This window comes from Ischnura elegans, chromosome 2 (assembly GCF_921293095.1).
Source record: "Ischnura elegans chromosome 2, ioIscEleg1.1, whole genome shotgun sequence".
In the NCBI taxonomy this organism is placed as follows: Eukaryota; Metazoa; Arthropoda; class Insecta; order Odonata; family Coenagrionidae; genus Ischnura; species Ischnura elegans.
In genome coordinates, this window is record NC_060247.1 from 144,845,926 (window position 1) to 144,870,997 (window position 25,072).

At 37.8% G+C, this 25,072-nt stretch overlaps 1 protein-coding gene across 1 annotated transcript in view; it reads right to left on the reverse strand.

Moving 5' to 3' along the window:
• Positions 1 to 13,532, reverse strand: part of LOC124154748 — a 92,908-nt gene extending 79,376 nt beyond the window's left edge. Inside the window, exon 1 of the mRNA XM_046528653.1 lies at positions 13,395 to 13,532. The gene's annotated coding sequence lies outside the window, so the exon portion shown is untranslated. The remainder of the gene's footprint in view (positions 1 to 13,394) is intronic.
• Between the last annotated feature and the right edge of the window lie 11,540 nt (positions 13,533 to 25,072).

Genomic DNA, 25,072 nt, shown 5'->3' on the forward strand with positions numbered 1-25,072 from the left:
CCCCATTTATACGTGTCCGGCAAAGTTTGTATTGCGAACCGGGTCTTGGAGGAGTTGTGAGTACGACTTGTTCATAGGGATGGGAGCAGAGGGGTGTGAAAGGGAAGGGATTAATTTTACTGAGCCATATTTCGACCGAGTGAATCAAGGGTGGATTTACTCTATGCCAAGCCCATCCTATGTCACAGTTGCGTGTCGAGACTCGGCCACGGCGAGTAGGCCAGACTCTCGCCGACTCGAGGGAAGTGGCATAATTACAAATGTCAGCCACTGTGACATAGTGGGAAGCAATTTTAAGTTATTGGCAAGTGGTTACCAACGGAGTGAGATGAAGGGTAAATTGTTGGAAATAATATTTCCGGATGTGAGGATAGACGAGGAAAGGGGGGGCATAAATCTTGGAAATGATTCGAATCTGGAGGATCTGCGAAACGAACTGGGGCGGGAATTAATGACACACAGGCGCCCAGTGGATTTCACCAAATGGTTGGGGAGACTGAGGACCGTTAGCACCTCCACAAAAAATGGAAATTGGGGAATTATTGGGGGATTGGGGAGCGCCGTTGGGATAATAGTGCTCTTATTGTTGTTATATTGGAAGCGGTGGTGGGTCGGTAGTGAATGCATCGGTGGAGCGGCCGAAAGGAAGAGGCGGAGGAGATTAGTCGATGCGAAGAATGTGCGCGTCACGCTATCGAGCTTGGAAGCTCCCGGAGAGGGGGTGGGTGCAGGGCCAGTAGAGCAAGTGGGAAGTTAGCCTGGGGTCTGTTTTTATTCTATCTATTTCTATCATATATGGGCTCTGCAGGAAGAGTAACTGTTACCATAGTGCTTAGTGAAAAAATGAACTGAAATGTGTATTTTTGTTAGTTGGAATTTTCAATAGGAACATGAACTTTTTAATTCTTATATCATTAGTAGTCAATTTTAGAGGGTGTTTGCTGCATAAACTTTATAAATTGCGTAACTATGTATTTTATGGACAGTACATTTTGTGGGTAGTATTTTAATAGTCATATGTATCTAAATTTTGTGGGCTGAATTCATTTGGATGAATCGCTGAATATAAAAAATAATTCCTTATTATTCAGCGATTCACTTTTGGGGGGAAGTGATGTAAGGGTGTCGCTCGCCGTCTCGTGCCAGCTCGGTTCCGCTCTCGGTGTAATGGAAGAATCGCAGAGTCACGTTCGAGTGATGGGTCCAGTATCTGAAACTCATAACACGTTGCAACCTCTTGCGTGGGATCCATCCTCGTGCATGACTCTGACACCCTACTCCGATTAACAACTTGCTCTCGCGTGGGAATTGGTCTCCGCGTATTCCTCCAACACTTTATGCCGTAACACGTTGCAGTATCTTGGCGTGGGAAGGCGAATGATGTGCATGATCTTGCGGCCTTTTCCAGCCAATAGGAGGACGCCGAGAGGGTCACGGGACGGACGCGACACGGAAGGAAGCCTCTTGGAGGGAATAGACACGTCTTACGTGTCTATTCCCTCCAAGGGAATTCCCTCCTTGGAGGGAATAGACACAGAGTCTTACGCGGTATCTCGAAGGGGGAGTTTGTAACTGTGCTCTGAATTAAACGTGTGGAACCAGACTTGTCATCTCATTCTGCCTTCTACGAACCTGGCCCTTCCCATAAGCTTAGTGCTTACATATTATTATATATTATTTTTATATTTTTGTGAAAGGAGGAAAAAAAGAAATTAATTTTGTTCTGTCCACATATTATACTTAATTCTTGCTTATTGTAAGTTATTGTATCACATATATGTTTCATAGTGATAATGTTTCAAAAAAATTATATGAAGAAAATATGGCGAATCCCATGGTAATCCACTGTTTTGACGTCAGACTTTAGCAGTCCATTTGCTCCTAATGGCATGCCATCTTTTGGCTGCGGCGCTACATCAAGGGCCAATGGATAGGGATGGACACCTAAGGAAATAAAACTCCAATAGCCGTCAGGGCCACATCGGTGACTCGGTTCTCTGGAGCATCTGCTAAGAAAGCAGAAATGAGCGTGCGTTTTGAACATAAGAAATAATTTCTAATGAAGTGTTATATCAATCAGTAAAAAGTACAATCATGTATATAATTTTTTTCTATACATCGTAATACAAAATTAACAATTTTAAAAATTTCCTTTAAGAACTTACATTTTGAATGTACCGCGCATAATTTGTTCTGTGTTTCTGGGGTGCGTTCCGAATCACGCATCATGTGCATCGATGCGCATCAGGCCGTTCCGAATCAAGCATTGATGCGGCCCTGCATCGAGCATATTTCGAGGTTTCGGAAGCATCAACTCGCATCGGCTCGCATCAGAAATTCTTGATGCAGTTGATGCGAAGGCGAAAATGGGCGCAACCTTTAAAATTGTGACTGTGTGTTTGGTGTTTGCATAGGGTGTTTACACGACTCTATTGTGCTTCTACGATCAGAGGAAAGAGTTGAAGAGTTATAGTTATTAGTTTTTGAAATAAAAAGTCCATATAAAATGGAAAATGGGGGAATCTATATCCGATGCGTTGAAGTGTGCGTGTATGTAACTTGTTTACAACCATTATTAATTTCATTGGTGGTAAAAATGCAAAATACGATCTATAATTTCACACATTGAAATGCAGGCGTGGTAGTTTTAACGGTAATTTTGATTCTGTACAGTAACTTGTGGAAATTGTTGACACTTTAACGTTATATTGTGAAAAAATAATTTGAAAAGCTACATCAGGGAGTGTTTATAGCACAGAGACTGTGGTTTATAGTATAATAGTATCTTCAAAATAACTATATAAGACTTTGTTCGTCGTAATATTAGAATTGCTTACGCTTTGCATTACCTCACTGGTCTATCATTTGAAGGCATATATGTTGCAAATTATTGCTATTTTGCCAAATGTTTATTAGCTATATAATATGCGAAACTATACATCCATTGCAAGTGAATTTGCTCGGTAGGTACTTAAATTATTTTCCCTTGCTAAAGAGATTAGTTCACGTTATGGTACCACAAGTAAAGGGACATTCAGGGTAGTGATGCCGTGATAAATAACATCATCAATTAATTTATTTATGCAAGGATCATGGTTGTGTGCTTGATTTACAGTGATGTGTGCTTGAAGAACCCCATCGAGTTGATTGAGTATTCAGTGCAATTATTTTTTTCATAGCTTGTGATTTGGTAAGCCCGGATAAATACATATTGCAGTACTGCAGTTATTTTATAAATTGGCTCCAAATACTCTTTAATCGACGCATTGATGACGCGGCCAACTTATTTTCAGTGTCCTCCTAAATGCTATCCAACTAAAGGCACACTTCTATCAATGTTATCAAAAGTAATGGGTTTCCGAAATGGTTCTCAGTTCAACTTGAGTATTTGTCGAAGCTGCATCATCAAACATTGAAAAGGAAACAAAAACATTGAAAATCGGAAATCACCATAACTATAGTGATTACCGGTTTTCAATATTTACGTTCAATTTTCAGTCATAATTACACCATATAAAATTTTGTGAGATCAGAAGGAAATGCTAAATTCTATTTGATGAATGCCACTCTACTTAAATGGACAATGCCCAACTATCCAATCCACAAAATGTACTTAATTTTATTGTGATTTAGGCTTTTTTATGGACTAGGAACAGTAAAATATGTACCTATGTTGAAAAATGAGACATTGACCTACACTCCAAGAACTATTTTCACATGTTGTAGCTATTTATTTCTTAACTTTGCAACTAAGTTACAAGCACAACAACCTCCCTTCAACTAGTTGCTTCCATCAGCTACAAAATTCTATTCATTAATGCAGTTCAAATGCTTACCGTTGTTAAGCCCATTTGGAAGCTCATTTGCTACCGTATTTTGTTGACATGTAATTAGCAATTATTTTTTCCTTTTTCAACAGAGTTTTTTACAAAATGATGTCTAACCTCTGTTCTTTGACCTTCCATCTCCACAATTTGCATTTTTTACTGCAGACTGGTCATCATTGCATACATGCACCACATCAGTAACAAGTTTTTTAATGCAGTTCTTTCCAACGATTTCTTTTATAATTCTGGAGAGTTCAATACCATTTTTTGCTCCAGCTGCCTAACTTACATACTCGCCTTCTATTGTATACATAGCCACTGCACAGCACTGCTTTTTGTTTTCCCAAGCTACTGCTCCATTAACTAACTTGTCATGTATCCAGCACAGGATACTCAATCTATTTTGTCAATGGCAAAGTCAGCATTTGTGTATCCCTCCAGAAACGTTCCTGACTAAGAATAAGAAATAAGATAATTTATAGTTCCCATCATATATCTTAATATACTCTTTGCATATTCCCAGTATTGCACTGTAAAATCATCAATAAACCTTCTTAACTTTGACACTGCAAAGACGAGATCTGGCCTTGTACAAATCATTGCATACATAAGGCAACCAATCAAAACTAGAAATGGAACATGAGGAAAAGTTTTTAGGCCACTGCAGGAGCTACATTCAAACCTGCTTCTATGAGACAAAGGTTGATTGCAGGTCAAGTTAGTAGATGAAAAGGAGATTATGATCTGGTAATTTTCGAGCCACTCCAGTTTTTAAAGAAAACCTCTCTTCTGCTTCTCCTCCTTTGCTTCCAAACACTGACTCATTTTCTTGAATACTCTCAAAACTAGTGTTTACATTAGTTGGAACTTTGTCATTACCCTCACAACTTGATTCAGGGATGGAGTCTTCATTACTTGATATTCTGATATTCCCCTCACTTCTTGGGTACCTTTGTGAGTTCAGCACTGCCATTCTCTCCACTGTCAGGTTGAGGCTAGTAACTAATTATCCCTTATCCCCGTAAGAGCCTAGGTAGAATAAAAGAGTTACCAAGAGTTATTTGGACAGGTTTGAGCTCCCTAAACATATATACAAAGAATACTACATCACATGCCTCGATGAATCTTCCCGCTATATCAGGGTCAGCCAAAAAATACCACTCCTCACCATTACCAATACTTTTTGGATTTGGCATCCAGCATCTTTCATTGCTCTTTAGCCACATAAGCATAGAAAATACATCCAAATACTTTTAGATATCTTCGATTAAATTTTCGTTCAGGCCATCTCTCCTCAGGTAATGCATTCCCTCCTGCTTTGGATGGTACTGTTTCGAGATATACAGCTGCTCAACAAGCATCAACCCAATAATATTTTAGTAAATTGGTGCCAGAGAGTTTGTACCTAGCTTTCTATTTGCTCAGCTAATCATTTCTGCTTGAAGATTATAAGATTTTGTAGTTTAATCTTTTATCGCTCGTGCCCTTAACCTCCCCTGTTATGCCTGTCCCATATATTCACTCCCATAATCTGTATGCAAGCATTTCATATTGTTCCCTGTCTCATTCTCCATGCTTGCCTTAAAAATTGTATAGCATTGTAGGACTAAATGAGACTCCTTACTTTTAATAAAGAAAACAAAAACATTTCTTGTACAGATGAAGGTGAGCATATATTTTACATAAATAGTATACATATATTTTCACCTATAATACCATCAGACCACACAATCCTGAGAGGATCAGACTTAATTTATTACATACAGCTTCCATTCTAGCACTTATCTCGAATCATTTCTTTGCTAACTTGCCATCAACATATGCTATACAAGGCTGAAATTTATTATTAGGGGGACAATCCACACCACTGACAACCACATTATAACCTGCACGTTACTCTGTCACAATTCTGCTACTCTTGTGCCACAGACTTAGTAAACAGTCCTCTACTACTTTGACAGTCAATCCTACGTAACAAGTTGCATTACTTTTACTTTCTGAATAGTTTCAAATCTTGACAACATATGCCATTTTCTTCAAAACTAGTGGCTAGATCACTCCTTTTACCTCCAAAGATCTGGCATCAAATAAGCTGTACCCAGATTCATTAAACAAGACAGCTGTGTCTTTGTAACTAGCTTGCTTACAGACAGTACATTGGTTCATAAATTTCTAACATTTTGATCTGGAGTATAGCACTTTACAGTGTGGGAACATGGGCACCTAGGGAGGAGAATGGGAGAGACTGGAGGTGTTCGAGATGTGGGTAAGGAGAAAGTGAAGTGGACTGAGAGAAGAAAGAAGGTCAAAGTGCGAGAAATGTTGAGTGAGGAGAGGCAGCTACTGGATAGAATAGACAAAGGAGACAGGAGGTATGGATTAGGCGAGTGCTGAGCTGGGAGTGGATGTTGAAAACACTATTAGAGGATAGAATGTTGGGTAAACAAAGGAGAGAATAGGATTTTTAGATAGCATGAAAAGGGTGAAGTTGTGAATTCAGGTGGGAAGTCCATGAGGGCGACTATAGGAACGCTCCATGCAAACCTACCTTAATACCAAGCGGTAGAATACTTAAATAAAAACGTCTTGGAGTTTATTTTTGAGCATTATATATGCAGTATGAAAAAGCTTTTGTGAAAATTTTATCGAAATTTTATGTACTTGTTCCCGATTTTTATGAAAAAGAATTTTTTTTCAAGTCTTATATCTTATCGGAAAGCCATAAATTGATGTCTAGCAGCTAAATCTACGTACTATTGATCGTAAAAATCGTCTCTTTAAAACAATTTGACCCGTAAAAGTTTACGGTAAAACTCACTGATGGCTGAGGTATACTATACACTACGCTTCCTTATTGACCGTTTTTCGAGTTAGCTGCACAAATTCCGGTCAATTCGCTCAGTCTATCACTATTTTAAGTAAATATGAGTTGCAAGTTACGGCTTGTAACTTTCGAACGACCGCAATGATTATAATTATGTGTTAATATACGCATCAATAAACGTTTTTCGTCAAAATAAGTACTATGCATATTAAATTTCGGCATATCAATCATTGTGTTATCGCTTAACCCGAACTGTTGAGCGTGTTCACGGAGCCTTCCGAAAACTCACCCGAGACCGATGACAATTCCTGTATACATAAGATGCCAGCTATTGACATTAGTACGCTCGGAATAGAAAATATTTTGAAATCGCTTAGTCCAAATAAATCACCTGGTCCAGACGAAATCCCTTCTCGCGTATATAAAGAACTAGCCTCAGAAATTGCCCATTACTTGCAGTTAATATTCAGTAAATCCATCAAGCAACACAAAGTACCTAATGACTGGAAAATCGCTAATGTAACGCCAATATTTAAAAGTAGAGACAAGGAACAGCCATCTAATTACAGGCCGATATCGTTAACGTCCATCTCTTGCAAAGTCCTTGAACACATCGTAGTCAGCTCGGTAATGAAACACCTAGACGCGCAAAACTTATTAATGGGAACTCAACATGGATTCAGGAAAAGCAGATCTTGCGAAACTCAGTTAGCGCTTTCGCCCACGATATTTTAGTCTCCGGGGAAGACAACATTCCAGTCGACGCGATTTTCCTTGATTTCAAAAAGGCATTTGATAAAGTACCCCACGGAAAGTTAATAATAAAACTGAAATCTTATGGTCTAGACGAAGATGTCATTTCCTGGATTAGAGAATTTTTGAGCGACCGCGTCCAAAGAGTAGTATTAGACGGTGCAGTCTCCAATGAGGTTAGAGTCACTTCTGGCGTTCCTCAGGGTAGTGTCATTGGCCCACTCCTATTCCTTCTTTATATAAACGACATTGGCGAAGTAGTGCAGAGTAAGTTACGATAAATGGACTCATTTCACGAGTGCTGATGTTGCTTCTCTTACTATTGATATTGATCCAAAAACGAAATTGACCTTAGTTGCCGTTTATAGACTGCTTGCCCAGCGTGTCACAATATTTTTAGAAGAGCTGAAGATCTTATTAGATAGGTCGACGGAAAAGAATTTATTAATCATCGGTGACATGAACTTATGTATTTTACAGCAGGCAGGATTGGCATATGATTATTTAATTTTAATGGCTAGTCATGGGATGGAACAAATGATAAATACTCCAACTAGAATAACTTCTGCTAGTGAATCTTGTATTGATCATATTTTTGCTCGATCAAGAGATAATTTCCCTATGCACTGCGACGCGTTTGATCTGGGACTTACTGACCATCACTTAACAATTTGTTCCATGGAAATAAACCTTAAACTTTTTTCGAGTAAACACGAAACAATCTCATCTAAAATCGACTTTAACACTCTCAATAGTCTACTGCAAGACACAGATTGGTCGGCCGTATACCGTCAAAACGATGCTTCATTAGCTTACGAGATATTTCTTCATCAACTCACTTTTCATATTAATACTTCCACTGTAAAATTTAAACTAAAAAAGAATCATAAGGAAATCAAACCGTGGATAACTAATGATCTTTGTGCACGTATTTCGAAAAGAAATTTCTTATATAAAAAAATGAAGAAACAACAGTATAATGATAAATTGGTCCATTACTACAAATCCTATAAAAAGAGATTAGATGCTGATATTCGCAAAAGGAAAGAAAATTATTTCTTGCGATCTTTTGAAGCCAATCGTAACAATATAGCCAAGCAATGGAGAGTCGTGGATGATATTATAGGTGCAAAATCGTTGAGAAATAATGTTGAAAATATCAAATCCTTGGAAAAGGTGAACTAATAACGGATTCGCAAGGTATTGCTAATGAGTTTAGCAAATTTTTCAATCAGATCATAGAGCAAAATACGGCCCGTATCAATGCAGTAAATTATACTCTTCCTCCTGATTATAATAGTTGGTTTCCTAAAAACTGCTCTCAGCACTCTATCTTCTTTGCTCCGACTTCTATTGAAGAGGTGCAGAATATAATCAAAAATTTAAATTCCAATAAGTCTAAGGGGTTAGATAACATTTCCACCAATACTGTTAAGGCTATTAACGAAAACGTGGCACCCATCTTAACTTATATTGTTAATTTAAGCCTGCAGCAGGGCGTGTTTCCTGAGAAACTAAAATGCGCACTTATTGTACCAATTTTTAAAAATGGAGATCGAAAGGATATTAAGCAGTATCGTCCTATTTCTCTTCTTCCGGTTTTTTCTAAAATTCTGGAAAAAATAATTAAATCTAGATTATTAAGTTTTTTACAAAAAAATAATTATTTCAGTGAAGCGCAATTCGGTTTTCTGAAAAGCAAATCTACTGAGGACGCCCTATTGGAATTCTGCTCTGATCTATATGAGAGCTTAAACAGAAATAATAAGACTGGTGGTTTATTCATTGATATAACAAAAGCCTTTGACTCTGTTAATCACGAGATATTGCTATCAAGACTGTCGGAGGCTGGAATTAGAGGCGTTGCAAACGATTGGTTCAGGAGTTACCTGTTGGGAAGGTCACAAAGGGTAATAATTAACGATTGTACTAGTGAGGAGGTGTCCCTCACATGTGGTGTCCCTCAAGGTTCCGTCTTGGGACCAATTTTGTTTTTAATATATGTCAATAATTTTTGCAACGGGGCATTTCATGGAAAACTTACTTCTTTTGCCGATGATACGGCATTATGTTATTCGTCATTTAATGTTTCCGATGTTATATTACAAATGCAAAATGATTTGAATAGAATTAATTATTGGTTCTTGTGTAATAATTTTGTTCTGAGTGTAAAGTCAAAGTTTATGTTGTTTGGCTTGAAAAGTACACTGGTGCCATCGGATGACGTTTTCTATAGATGTTCTCATTGCTTGACTTCAAAAGGTAGAGCTGGTAGAGCTTGTAACAATTGCATAAAAATTGATCATGTAAATCATATAAAGTACCTCGGTTTAATATTAGATAACCATTGTAACTGGAAAATGCACATTAACAAATTGAAATCTGAGCTGATTATTTCCTTGAGAAAATTTTATCTTCTCACGTATAAATGCCCAGTTTCCATTTTGAGGACGGTGTATTTTGCTCTGGTAAATTCAAGAATTCAATATGGAATATCTTGTTGGGGAGGCACTTATCACTCTAATGTTAAACCAATTAAAATTATTCAAAATAAAATCCTAAGGGTGATCTTAAGAACCTCCAGGAATGAATCATCCTTCCCACTGTATGTAAGGTTAAAAATCCTCCCAGTTAGACATTTGTTTGTATATAAAACATTAAGAATTTTTTACAATCGTGGTGGACATAAAAATAAACCTTGTCCCTGCACAAAAACTTTAAGATTCCACGAAATTACTTATATTCCTACACCAAAACTTGAAACTTATAAAAATTTCTTTAATTATTTAGCACCAAAATTGTATGTGAATCTTTGGCAAAAATTACAAGGTTGTAATAGCAAATATGAATTTGTAAAAAAACTGAGAGACTGGTTGTTTAGAAATAAAAATATTGAATTTTTATTTCAGACAATTAAATAATCTGTTCGTTTAGTTGCTTAAACCTATTTTGTTACCAAATTTATTATAAATTTATTTCATGTTAATTTTCTTATTACTTTATTCTAATTGTATTTTGTATGCTTTAAAGATTGTTTATGCACACATGGACAAATGTGTCTATGAAAGACTCATAGAAGAGCCTCTTTTGTTTTGTTTAAAGGTTACAAGAATGTACTGCCGAGCATTGCCATATTTTATGTAATGGCAACCCCTATTCAAGACATGTCTTAAGGGGTGTCTATTTCACTGGTTATGTATGTACATGTAGTAATATATTGGGGCAGTGGAATAAATATCTTTATTCTTTATTTGCAGACGACGCTGTAGTTTACAGAGAAATCCGTTCCAGCAAAGATATAGATGAACTAACGAATGACCTTGCTGCTATCCAAGCTTGGTGCGATGCTTGGCAGTTAGAATTAAATTTGGAAAAATGCGTCGTAATGAATTTCTGGAAGAAGAATAACTCCCTACAGCGTAACTATATCATTCAGGGCACGCAGTTAAAGGCAGTTGAATCCGTGAAATATCTAGGGGTTAGACTCACTAATGATCTATCGTGGAATAAACATATTCGAGAAATAACCGGTCAAGCTAATCGTAAAATGGGTTTTGTTAAAAGAATATTGGGAAAGTGCGACGACAAAGTGAGAGAAATTAGCTACTTTTCCCTCGTTAGGCCACATCTGGAATACGCTGCCAGTGTTTGGGACCCTCATGAAAAAGGCTTAATAACAGAGTTAGAACTCGTGCAAAGAAGAGCTGCCAGGTATGTGAAAGGTCGTTGCGATAGTCTTGTTAGTGTAACTGACCTCTTAGATAAACTCGGATGGGAATCTCTGTCGGACCGTAGATTGAAAAATAGACTAAACCTTTTAGATAAATTCAAGAGCAGTGTCTTTTCTGACGAAGTTAACCATATCTTGCGGACGCCAACGTACTACGGAAGATCAGATCATATAAATAAAATAAGAGAGATAGATTGCAGAACAGACAGATTCCGAATGTCATTTTTTCCACGATCAATTAGAGATTATAACGGCAGCAATAGAACTCGTAAATAGATTGCATGACTTGTAGTGTAGCCTACTAACCTATGTAAAACGTAATGCATGTTTCTGAAATTCTATTCTATATTCTATTTCTAACAGCATATAGTAGTTTAGTTTGTTATTATGCGGGACGTTTTTTGGGCGGTGTGGTGTGCATGTGGGAGTCCAAATGCATGCTGCATGCTGGTGATTGATCACCCCCTGCCAAACACCCTAGAGGTGGCTCGCAGGGTATTATGTAGATGTATGTAGATGTAGATGTACTGATTAAACTATCTTCCAGCACTGGTGCCTGCGGGTATTTTGAACGGCGGAATGCTTCCCGCTCATATCGCATCAAGCCGTTCCGAATCACGCATCAGCATAAGCGCATCAATGCCTTAATGCAATTTCGGAACGGCTGCATCAAGGTCATGCGTTGATGCGCATGATGCGTGATTCGGAACGCACCTCTGGATTCAAAACCACAGAATGCGCGCATGCGCTACATAAAAGTTCGCGAGACAGCTGTCTATATGTATATGCATACACCGGAGATTAAAAAAATTTCTCCACGTGTTTTACTTTTTTATGTTTCTACAATATATAATTATAAACACTTCACATTTATAAATTAATTTTATGGCACAATATTCGTATAAGCTACTCAAATTGAACGCATTAAAATAAATTGAGTTATATTGTACTAACCTTCACTATTCATCTTCTCTCCTGCACGAGCATGAACTAGTGACGGTGATGCGAGTCTAATGGTTTGTACCCCTCACCAAGTACTGTGTAATTAGAGAGTATACTGTGTATATACAGAATATACATAATTATACAAATTCGTAGTAGCGGTGACGGTGCAGTGACGCGAGTCCAATGTCTTTTACGCATCTACAAAAGTGCTCAACGCGACATAAGAAGTTTTCACTTCAAAATAAACAAATGACTAGCGACGTACCAATCACTACACGCATCTACATCGACGAGGTACGGTGCCACCGGGCAGGGCGTGTGGCACGGGGTGATTCCCCGCTAGGCACATAGCGTACATCTTAGCCTTAATCAGACACGCGTCCGTTCGCCGGAGACGGGCCAGGCACTCAGGACAGCGACACGTGGTCAGACTAGAAACAAGGAAGAAGCTAAGAGCACGAATATGCTACCATGCAAATACATTTACCAATTAGTAGTAGAAAAAACGAAGAGTTATCGTAGAAAGAGATTCATGCTTATGACAAAAAATTTCGAGAGATAGTATGTACGAATATAATAAGATACTGACTTCTAATGCAGAGCCTATTTTACGTAGGCCGAGTCAAGCTATCCCCGAGCTAAACTATCGCCGGTATTATGTACCTTTTTGCTTGCGGAAGAAGCGGCATCTTAAAACTATTGGTTCTGAAGTCTATTTCCCTAATCTTAACTAGGTATTCGTTTCTACCGCAATGATTAGTGTATCTCAAATCTTGAGCATCAGGCTAAACATTTTCTACCTGAAACTTCCGCAGAAGATTTTCCCTTGCATTGGTTTCACCTTTCCAAATTGAATTCTATATAATTCAGTTACACTACGTATTTTGTAACGATATATAACAAATCTTACTGCTCGCTTCTGTATTCTATCTATATCCAAAACCATTCCTTTTTCATACGGGTCTGATACACCTGCGACATACTCCAAATGGAGTCTCGCGAGAGAATAATAACATCGTTGTTTTACTTTTTCATCGCATTTTCCAAGAATTCTTTTAATAAGTCCGAATTTTAGATTTTCTTGCCTGCATATTTCTCGACTGTGCTTTTGCCAGGTCCTGGATAAGTCTTTCGTGAATATTTTACCGACTTTAGGTTTAATAACTTTGTTCTTTGCACGAAAGAGGAAATGAAATGGAGGATAGACACACTCACGCAGACGGAAGGATTGATAAATATCTATGAGCACAAATAGAAGCAGGAGGTGAGACAAAGAGATGGAAATAGAAACGCATTGATGAGGAGTGGTACTCACGCAGGTGGCGTCTGCTCTCTAGGGATGTGTGCAGGTGCAGTGGGAAGTGAGGACTGGCTGGCTTGCTCTCTCTCTCTCTGTGGTGTCAGTGGGGAAGGGAGGCCTGCGATCCAGTGACCCCGCACGAGACGATCTCCCGCCAAGTCCCAGTGGGATGCAAACCGGAATCAGCGGCCTCTCCCTCCCGCCAAACCACTCCTCGCACAACTCAACCGTGTGCAATTTTCCCTGGCCGACTTATTGCAATTTGAAAATTACTCTTTTGCTACCTGAGCGACCCGTTTTTTTACACGCACAGCGGGGGCGGAGGTGACGACATATCAATTTTCGCATTGAAAACATCAGAGGTCACGCAGCTCAGTTTTGCCATTAAATACCTCTGCGATGCACTAGTAACCATCGCATTTAATGGAAGACTTCTCCAAGATTCTCTTTATTAGTAAATAATGTCGGAATTTATGGAAGGTAAGGTGAAAGAGGAGCAACCTGGGGATCAAGACGAAACGTATGAATGTAAAGAATGTAATTTCAATGCCCAGAATCCAAGTGATGGACAAACCGTTTGTGAATTCCAGGCTGTAAGAGCAACGCCTTTTTCAAATCAGGAGATGGATATAAGGAATTGATAAGGGAGATATTATTCGGCTCATTTTTATGCTGGCTTTGCTACACCTGCGAAGTTACCCAAATTTACTCTCTTGCTATCATTTACGTTTTTGGGAGGCCGATCTAGGGAGTACCTCACCGTGCAAATATATCATTGTTTCATTTGGTCATCTTGATGCTGTTTGGCCACCGCCGTTTATTTACTGCTGCATTTAGCAATCCAGTATTAAAACAGGAAAAGGAAATGTGCAGGAGAGGAAGTTACCAGGAGAACCCTCCCGTGACACATGGGCGCATGATGAGTAGTACTTGCTATGCAGCTCTGTCACTAACCTATGACACCATGCGATGTGATTTCACCGAGACCCGATGTCTCTTCCGCGATGCGAAGTGAAGGGAGGCAACCGGAAGGGGCCCTCCCTTACAATATCCATCAAACGTTTCTTTTTCTGAGGGGAGGGGGTGGAGGGGAAGTCTCTAGTAAGTGGTGCGGCCCGTACCTCAGCGACGCCGCGGTTCGGGGTAGCGCCCTGGGGGTGGATTGCATTACGACGGACGATATCTCGTAAACGCCTAGAGATAGGTCAAAACAAACAGGATATCGGTCCTAAAGGGCTTCACTTTTACGTTTTACATAGAAGTAGCACTTTTTTGCTAAAAAAAAACTCAATTGGGGGTCCTCAGTTCTTAGGGCCCTTGGGGCACGGGTTGCCATTATTTTAAAGTAACCAAATTTAACATGTGAATATAAACATCATTTGGATTTTTGAGACTAGGAAAACAAAACTTTTCTCAATTCTGAAAAATAAGGTCCGGCCTACTGCTCATAGAGAAGAGAATGGAAAAGAAAAAGCCAACGTTCGTTGCGTTCGTGGACTTAGAGAAGGCATTTGACGACGTGGATTGGAGCAAAATGCTTGGAATCCTAAAGGAAATTGGGGTTCTTTACAATGACAGAAGAATCATTCGCAGTTTATACAAAAACCAAATAGCGGTGATAAAATCAGGGCCCAGCTGTGAAGAAGCAAGAATTAGGAAAGGAGAGCGACAAGGCTGTGCATTGTCACCCGTAACTTTCAACGTTTACATTGAGAAAGCCATTAATGACATCAAAGAAAAGGCATTGGGAGTGAATATCCATGGAGAAAAAATTAGCATGCTAAGATTTGCCGATGACATTGCTGTTATAGCAGAAACAAGGATTTGAAAAATATTCTGGTTAATATGGGTAGGGTAATGAGTAGATATCAACTGAAAATAAACACGAAGAAAACCAAGATATTAGTATGCAGCAGAAGAGAAGAAGTCAAGACTAACATTAAAATAGGGAGGCAAAAACTGATAGAGGTAGATGAATTCAGTTATTTGGGAAGCAAGATAACTAGGGACGGGAGAAGTAAGAAAGAAATTATCAGCAGAATAGCTCAGGCGAAGAGAGCATTCCACCAAAAGAGAGACCTGTTTACAGCGAGAAAGTTAAATATGGAATTAAATAAACAATTTATAAGAACCTACATATGGAGTGTGCTCCTATACGGAAGTGAGGCATGGACAATGACCGCAGCGGAGAAAGCAAGGATAGAGGCCTTGGAAATGTGGTGCTACAGAAGAATGTTGAAGATCAAATGGATCGACCGAGTTAGTAACGAGGAAGTCCTAAAAAGAGTAGGAGAGAAGAGAAGCCTCATGAAAACCTTAACAAGAAGACGGAACAACCTTATAGGCCACATCTTGAGACATGATGGCCTGATGAAGACAATCGTCGAAGGACAAGTGGAAGGCAAGATCGGAAAAGGAAGACCTCGAACAAAATATATGGAACAAGTAAAGAGAGATGTGACGGAGAAGGAATACGTAGGTGTGAAAAGATTAGCTGATAGAGAATTGATTAGAGAATTGAGTGGAGAGCTGCGTCATACCAATCCTAGGATTGTTGACAAGTGATGATGACATCTTCCTTACGATAAAAATGTAAGTGGCACCCGTAAATGGAGTTTTTCATAAAAACATTTAAGCATTTAGATTTTTTCGCGCGAGGCGTCCTACGCTTGACCGTATTATTAATAATACTCGCTTTGCTTGCTGGGGAGGCTCTGCCCCCCTATACTCCCCCGAAAAAGGCGTGCGGCCTGTTATGGTCACTGTGGGAGGTCTTACACTTTTTGTTTGTCATTTGTTACTTAAGGATCGTTTACTTTTAAGTTGGCTAGATATAAGATTGGCTTGTTGATTAGATATAAGCAATATTTCCACTTTCACGTAAAACTAGCGCATGGTATGTTGGCTACAATATGAAAATAAATATTAATCAAGAGAAACGTTTTTCTGAGGGGCTAAGAAATGTACAATAAATTTCTACGAGTCTGACAGTCTCTCTAAATTATTTAATTCAGATACAAAAAACGTCGAGACTATGTTCCACTGTAACACCGAATTCATACGTAATATCATAACATAACGACTTTACGTAATAAAATGAAAAACACGTTTATCAATTAATTTTCACATAACTCAACCAAGTGATTGATATAAAAATAAGGTGTGACTGCAGTTTCCCTTCGTAAGCTTAGGAGAGGATGGTACCCACAATAGAATTACGTAGGAAGTAAATATCAATATCTAGTGCTAATGCGCTAGATGGAGATCCTTAGCATGAATTGGGGATTACTTATTATTGGGGGTTGGGAATTACTATTATGACGAATTTTATCTAAATATTATTTATCATGATCGCAAATGATACCCATTCAGAAATACCTCTATTTAAAGTTTAATGAATCGGGATACACAAATATCTCCTAACAACTTTAATATCAAACGCAATGCGTAACAAATCTGTTAAGTATAAGATTACAGCCTTTGGTGAACAAGACATTGTCAATGTCAAGATTTCGATAATGTTTACAGTTGAATAACTTACTCACTCAACGAAATGTGATTTTCGCTAGACAAATAATTGAATAAGAAATACCTTTAATTGCACTTATTCTCCAATGTTGTATTATTCACTGCCTCTGATGCACCAGCTCACGGATAACATTGCATATTAAAAAGTGCATTAACAGAAAAAAGAACGTCTACAAAAATAGAAAGTTATCTCCATCACATACAATGAAAATAAAATCATTTTTACCTACCTGTATTTTATGGAAGTCTTGTTTAAAAGTCTTTCTACATCGTGCATCGTGCATCACCAACAATGCACGAACTACAGTCAACAGCACGAATCTGATGAAATATATATTCTTATAGTCTTTTAGTACAGCCCTATTGGAAAAAATCAACCGATACAATTGAAAATTCCAATTGAAATCAATTGAAAATGCCAATTTTCAATTGAATTTCCTTGTTCTCAGTTGAATATCCAAAAATACAATTGAATTTTCAAATTTACAATTGGAAATACCAATGTTCAATTGAATAATAGGAAATTCAATCGAATTCGAAGAAAAGGTACAATTGAATTTTCAAATATTCAATTGAATTCTCAAATTTTCAATGGAATTCCCAAATATTCTATTGAAATCTCAAATACTCAATTGGATTCTCCTATTTTCAATGGAAATAAAAAATACCGTTATACCGTTATTCATATGTTTACGTGCTCATGGTTGACTGGGTTGTGGTCATTTGTGGTTAATTTTTTCTTGTGGAGTAAAGACTATTTAGTATCTTTGTTATTTAACCTGTGCTTGATCCCCACAGCGTTGTTTTAGGTCATTCGTGTGTTTCTTCGGTGATATAGTGGAAGTCTTGATGTGATTGTTGTGCTGTAGTGTGTTCATTTAGTAATGTATCGTTTGCCTTCAGTTTTTTGACTGGTTATACTAACGTTTGTGTTTAAAATGTAAGCATATTTATATAACTTAATTATGCGTACGTGCGTAACGTCGCCGACAAAAAACTACTAGCATTGTCGGAATAGTGTGTATCACGCAGGTTTGTTTGTGTGAAGTGAAATTCCCGTGTTCTTGTATAAACTTGAGTGACATGTTTCTGTTGTGAAAAACAAGTTATGTTGGCTCAATGCGAAACCAGAATTATTATTTTAAAGAAGCCTTTCTTAGATAAAGACGTGTGAGAGTTGGTGAAGTTGTTATCGGTAATCGCGGAAAAACGTTTGCTTTTCGACAACTATTCAACGTACTGTTTGAACTGGTAAAAGATGTGGCTCTCGTGGTATAGTTGTTGTTCTGATAATCATGGCAAAACTATACAGCTTTTCGATAACTATTCATGATTGTGAGAAGTGATGTAACGAGTGGAAAAGCCCAATTAAAGTTTTCATGACACTGCTTCTAAAAATATTTCAACTTTAATTTTTGTTCACATAGTTTATTTATTCGGGATTCGTGAAATTTAGATTTTAAGTATATCCTACCTAATAATAAGTTTACCATATTGGATGTATTTATGTATTTGTAATTTTTTCAATTGAAATGTTCAATTGAAAAGTGACAAATTTCAATTGAATTTTTCAATGGAAAATTTTCCAATTGAATTTTTTTTTCAATTGAAAAATCCCTTCATCTGCCTACGACTCGTGACGTCACGATGGAGCGCTCAGGCCTTGTCTCTCGGTGGTCGTGGTTCGGTAGGCAACCAAACATCATCTGTAGTCAAGCAATCACCTTCAGAAGCTTACCAGGTTTTGTAACCTATTACGAATTTTTAACAGAGTCAAACAGTTAATTGAATATCTCATTAGACTAACCAGGAGCTCTTAACCTCTGTGTCACGAAACGCTATTAACTGTATCAAAACATTAGCTATCATTTCATCTAATGTGCAAAATAAATCACTTACTAACGTTTCAAGAGGGAGATTGAAAATACATATTTCACTCTCTCACTGGAAATGCTGAGGATAGTACCGTATACGTCTGAATATGGTCCCCCCTTTTTTTCCAAAAATGCCCGTGATAAAAGTTGAGGGAGAGGACTATATTCAAACCCTTTTTTTTATTTTTTCCCGGAACTCAAGGCTCAAAATTAGGGGGGGGACTATATTCAGAGGAATATGGTAATTATTTGCTCATAATTTACATACGGTTTCATATTGAAATGGGAATTTACTAGAAATTATGTAATGAACCCAATAAAGAGAATATAGAGATCAATTTCATTGAAAAAGTCATTAGAAACTGGCATGGTTAACTTTAGATGATTCATTTCATAGCAAAAGTTAGAAAAAATCAATCATTAATGAAAATTATTTGGTTATTAACAGAAAAAGAAATTCTGGTACTTTTATGCATTTATGTAATCACAAATCTATTTATTTTCTAATGTATGCCCAAAGTGGAACAGCTAAAGTAATATTTTCAAACAAAATTTTGAAACAAGCTACACTAATAAACAGCTTTAGAATACTTCCACAAAGATATCGAATTTAACATTAAAAAGGAAATTTAATATTGTTATTCAACATAACTTAAAACTTAAAACAACAATTGACATAATATGGGAAAATTAATTCCACACTAATAGTACTAATAAGTGAGAACTGCACTATTGATTAGGATAGAGAGGAGAATAGCTTTTTCATAGCTTTTGTTATAACTTTTATCAAAAAACTATTGGTACCAGTGAATGCAGCGTCTCATTCTACATTAGAATGCATTTTTTAACTAATGCAGAGCGCAATCTTAATTTTCATGCTGTAATTGACGGATTGGAACCGCGCTCTTGGCCTTATGGAGAATAACATGGGAAACGAATCTCCATAAGAACCTCTACTGTCAACTGAATGTGGAGCGCTCTATACGACGAGAGTCAAATAGCCCGCGCGATTGGAGCTGTGAGCCTTAGAGCCATCTGGGCCACAGCTCCAGAACTACGTCAAAAACGCATACGCTCTGATAACATGGGCTTGGTCCTCCTCTCCTCGATTAGGATGATCAATATGATGGCCTTTCCTCTAGGCATCCCTAAATTTGGCATGTCTAAATCAATCCTTTATGTAATTTTCTAGTTCCTTAGATGAAACAATTAGGTGAGAATGTCGGACTCCATCTTTAAAAGAAGAGGTATTCCCTATGACAATGATATCAACAATATGTAGTCCAATTAATCATCATAGGTAATTTATAAAATTTTTGAAGGAACAATTTATTGAAAAATAAGGAGGAGATATGTTAGACAATAACTTATGTAGTGGGGATGAAGAGCTTAAGAAATAAGTCTTACTAAGGAAGGGATAGATATTTGTTAGGGGTGTTTTCACAAAGAAATATCCTTTTGATTTAGAATTGCCCCAGTATCTACCCTCTCATCTAATGATGAAAAACATGTAATAAAAACCCTAACAAAAAATTATTGTTTTCAGACCAAGCTCAGAAAATACTCTTCTTTTTGTAGCCTATCCAGCTATAGTTGGCTGCCAACTTGTCTTTCATGACATACCGGGGAGTTCATATACTCATTTCCTTAAGGCCTGGTTACACGGTACATTAGAATGTACAAGATTCTGTACATTTTTCTGAATGGTTTTCTGAACAGATTCTTGTACATTCTCATGGACAAGATCCACGAGTAGGTGGTTACACGGTACATTTTTTCGGACATTTTTTCGTACATTTTAAATGCGCAACAAATTATTTCAACTTCAAATATAAACCAATGGGGAACATGCAAACTTTTTTAAAAGTACTAGAACAATAAGATGCTTAAGTCAAATGTACTTGCCGAAAATTTCGCGGATGAATAATGTTTTATAGCTGAGATATGAGTCATTAAAAATAATCTTCATCGAAGGTTTGAAAACACGTGACGGAGCGTGCGCACGTTACATAACTGCACGGTATCCACTGATGACAGGCCTAGGAAGAGGATAGAAAAAATGTCTATGTGGGGCCTCAAACGCATATTTGGCGAATATAATTGCTGTTTTAACGTCAACCTTCGGATTGTGAATATTTTGGGTTGCCAAGGCGTTGTTGAAATAAATAAATAACGATTAAACCACGGAGAAAAATAAGGAATGCAAGGGGCGGCTGTCGAAAGGAGCCCCTAACAAGGAATATTCACGAAGTATCTTTCGCCGATATCGTTCAAATTTTGTTGGATAGTAGTGTTCCATAATAAAAGCACATTTTAAAATTTTCTCGTGCCCTTAAGCCTTGTGATATAAAAAACAGGACATAATAAAGGCAGTTGAATTTTAGTCTTGAAAGCGAGTGTGTCGGGATTTCCCTCCATCCTTATCCTGTGAATCGGTGCACGCTACAGGAATACAATAGAAATATGAGGCTTTTGGCAAGGTAAATTCAATATTTATTACTGCGATGCCCATAGCGTTCGCTGCATGTCAACGCAACACCTAAAATTTCGACTCGTTTTGCAGTCGGTCTTGATTCAAAAACAGGAACTCGAGTAAATACAGCGTAAATAGTACTTGAAACTTATTTCTTTACCTATCACAGGCTTTTTTATGACCTTTTAACGATCATTTGGATCTCATTCTTGGACAATTCTCGCGGTTCATACATTAATGGCCTTTCCATCTGATCCTTCCTTTTACCCATCCCCTTTTCTTGTGTTCCATTCTTTCGCTACCCATATCCAATCAGTGAGATATCCAAGTCAAGCAAGATCATATCAAATCCAAATAACTATCGGGGCCGTGCGTAAACAAAGAAGTCGCCTATACAAGCCAGATGAAATGAATGTGTCGTTTTCGTAGTCTGCCACCAGGTGACTCTGAGTTCAAATTGTATGATTGCCTGAACGAAATTAGAGCAGGCGTTCAGAAATTCATACATTCTTGCATTTTGCGTGGTGACACGGTGCATTTTCGCGTTCATTCTGAGATTCAGACATTCTCACATTTTCTTGTACATTCTCATGTACCGTGTAACCAGGCCTTTAGAAGTGTTGCCTCCAACGATGGCCAACTCGGAAATCTGCCATGAAATTAATAAAGTATACTATACAAATTACCATGATTTTTCGACAAATTCCCAATGGTTATTAATTTTCAAGAAAAAACCCCTTCGTACACGTTTAATTGAGATTGAGACTGATACTTTAATGCCATAACGAACTGCTAACAAAGTGGATTCTTCTGCGAGAACCCTGATATTTCAACTTAATCGGTCTCAATGGATTGTATTTTTACTATGGCCGAGAAAGCAAAGATCATGCTAAGTAGTAATTACACTGTGAGCATAGTAATTAGTAATCATAAATGCTTATTGGAATGAAATTAGCGGTTCATTAATCGTATTAGTACATACGATTAATGAACCGCATATCTACCATAGATAGTTCGGTGATTTACTAACGAAAAGAAAAATGTTCCATTTACTTACATTTAAATGATCAGCTCAGCAGAGATGTGTTGATGCTAACAAAGGTATCTTCTTATATCTCTTCGTGCCCCTAAGATACACTTTATCCGGTAATTGAGCATACAGAAACTTAATCCGGCGATGATTTCAAAGTGCCTGAAATAGTAATCTTCCAATCCCTTTTGGTTAGTCTTCAGTGCGAAACATGGATTATATTCCTCTTCCATTGCGTACTTCAACGTAAATTTGCTTGTAAAATAAGATTCTACAGAGCAGCTAAATTCGCGAAGTCACAAAATGCAGTAACTACGAATGTAAACAAAATTTCAGAACAATAGTGATGCCTGTTGGGTCACATGGTATACAAGATGGCCGCCGGTCGTTATGGCGCAAGTTTCAAAATACGATATTATATTATATATATTATCAAATTAAAAAAATAATTACGTAATATAATGGGCAAAATATGTAACTTAGGTATTTTAAACGCTAAATATATATTTCCCATTGTTACTATAGGTTGTAAAAATACTTGCTTGTCCCTGTTTTTACATTCTGTTGCCCACGGTCTTAGAATATGAGAAGGTCTGGAAACTCTCCGTCCAGGCATGGTCATTTAATGAAGCCGTTTCCCGTTGAGGCCGGTAGTGGCGCCACCTATCCTGAAGGGCAAGTTCCCTACGTATCTGTATACGATACTTCAGTAATTATGAACTAATTTATGGCAAAAATGAAGATAAACACATCGACAGTGGTTACTAAGTAACAATTTCATATTCACTTAACATCTTATAGCGAAAAATGCCTTGAAAACGTTCTCGAACGTGAGTATTAATCAAATGGAAGTCGTTGGATTTCAGCTTCGTCTGCTTCCACACCTTTGTATTACAATCAGTTGCAGCCATAACGAAAGATTTTCAGCAGTTAAAACCTTATTTTGTGAGGAAAGGTATTTTTAAGGAAATAATTATTTATAACTATCTTGTGGTAAACGTCAATATAAGTTGTCATAGGAGTAACGTACGCACCATTGCCTCTGAGTCCATCGGCATGTTTCCGCGGCCTTATAATATAGATATTATTCCTCGCTTTCAAACACTATTTACAAATATAAAATCAGAAACGCAAACGGCTTTTTACCAAGGCCGAAGTGAAATACTTCTTATGAAGTGACATATACGAGGGTTGTACCAAAAGTAAGGTTCCCAATGATCCACAATGTTGAGCAAAGGTGCTACGCTAAATCCCACAACATTGCCGTGCGCAGTGGTTCCCCTACTCTCGAGTCCGCCAGCTGGCGATTCACTGTGTCGCTCATTACTGGCTTAACAACCGTCGACAATGAAAGTGATGATCCCCGTTCCCACCAAGTGTGAGGATCGAGCAATAATCCGATTTTTCCTTGCAAGGAAGTTACCGCCATTGGAGATTCATCAGCAACTGACTGGACTTTATGGTGAAGAGTGCATGTCCTTTCAGCTCGTCCGTAAATGCTGCAGGGCTTTTGCCGAGGGTCGCACGGAAGTTCACGATGAAGAACGGAGTGGAAGATCGCCGGTTTTGGATTGTCCAGAAGATCAACAGTGAGCTGCTCAAAGATCGGAGGGTCACTGTCCGTGAACTTGTTGAACGCATTCCTTGAGCTTCCACGGCACAATTGAAAGAACTTTAACAGAAAATTTAGGTTATTGCAAGATGTGTGCTTGCTGGGTCCCCCGTATGCTGACTGACGGACACATACAGCAAAGCCTCGAGTGTGCTCACAAATTTCTTCAACAATTTAAGGGGTGGGGAGGAGTTTTTGGTCTCTATCGTCACCGGAGATAGAGCGTGGGTATTTCATTATGTCCCCGAAACAAAACTCTTAGGTGGCAAACGCTTCAAGAGCGACGATGAAGTCCGAGCAGAGGTCGTACCCTTCCTCAACGGGTTGGCGGGAGACTTCTTCAACTTAGGGATAAAAAAGCTGGACCACTGTCTTTCAAAATGTGTCGAAAAAAATGGAGACTACGTTGAAAAATAGGCAAAATTATAAGCTTTTCAACGATGTGAAAATTAATATAAATAAACATAGTTTTGTATTTGTAAAAAATATGGGAACCTTACTTTTGGTACAACCTCGTATGTTAATGTTTTTACTCTCCTGAGTCTCGATCGAGTGATAAAATAAGGCAGTACACAGCAAACCTAAAAAACAAAGTTCTGAGGGTTTTGCGGGTTTAGAATACGCATATTTTAGCGTTGAACAGGGTGAATAATTTCCGGGAGTAGTATTATTACCGTATAAGTCTATTATATAACGATGCTTGTCTGCTCACCAAAGGAATAATTTGACATTTAAGGAAGTAACATACCATCTGAAAGATAAGAACGAAAGAGATTTTGCAAATAATTTCCGAATACACTTCCACGAAAACAGTACAATGGATATAACCCGAGATATTTGCGGATGTCTGATCAATTGTAGGTACTGGCATATCTGAAATATTATCCCTCCCAAAAATAAGATAAGTATATACGACAGAAACCACAGGCTATTATAAGCAGTAAATGTACTTTTCATGAGAGTTGCACCATCGATATCAGCTGCATTAAAAGAAATCATTGAAAGAGGTATTAAGATGGAAAACGATTCACAATTTTCCGACGTATATAATGTACACACACAACAAATCTACATTTCCAGAATGATTACACAATTCTATTGAAACTGAAAATATTTATACAATCAATGCAAAATAATCTCATTAAAAATAAATTTTAAGCACACACAATTTAACAT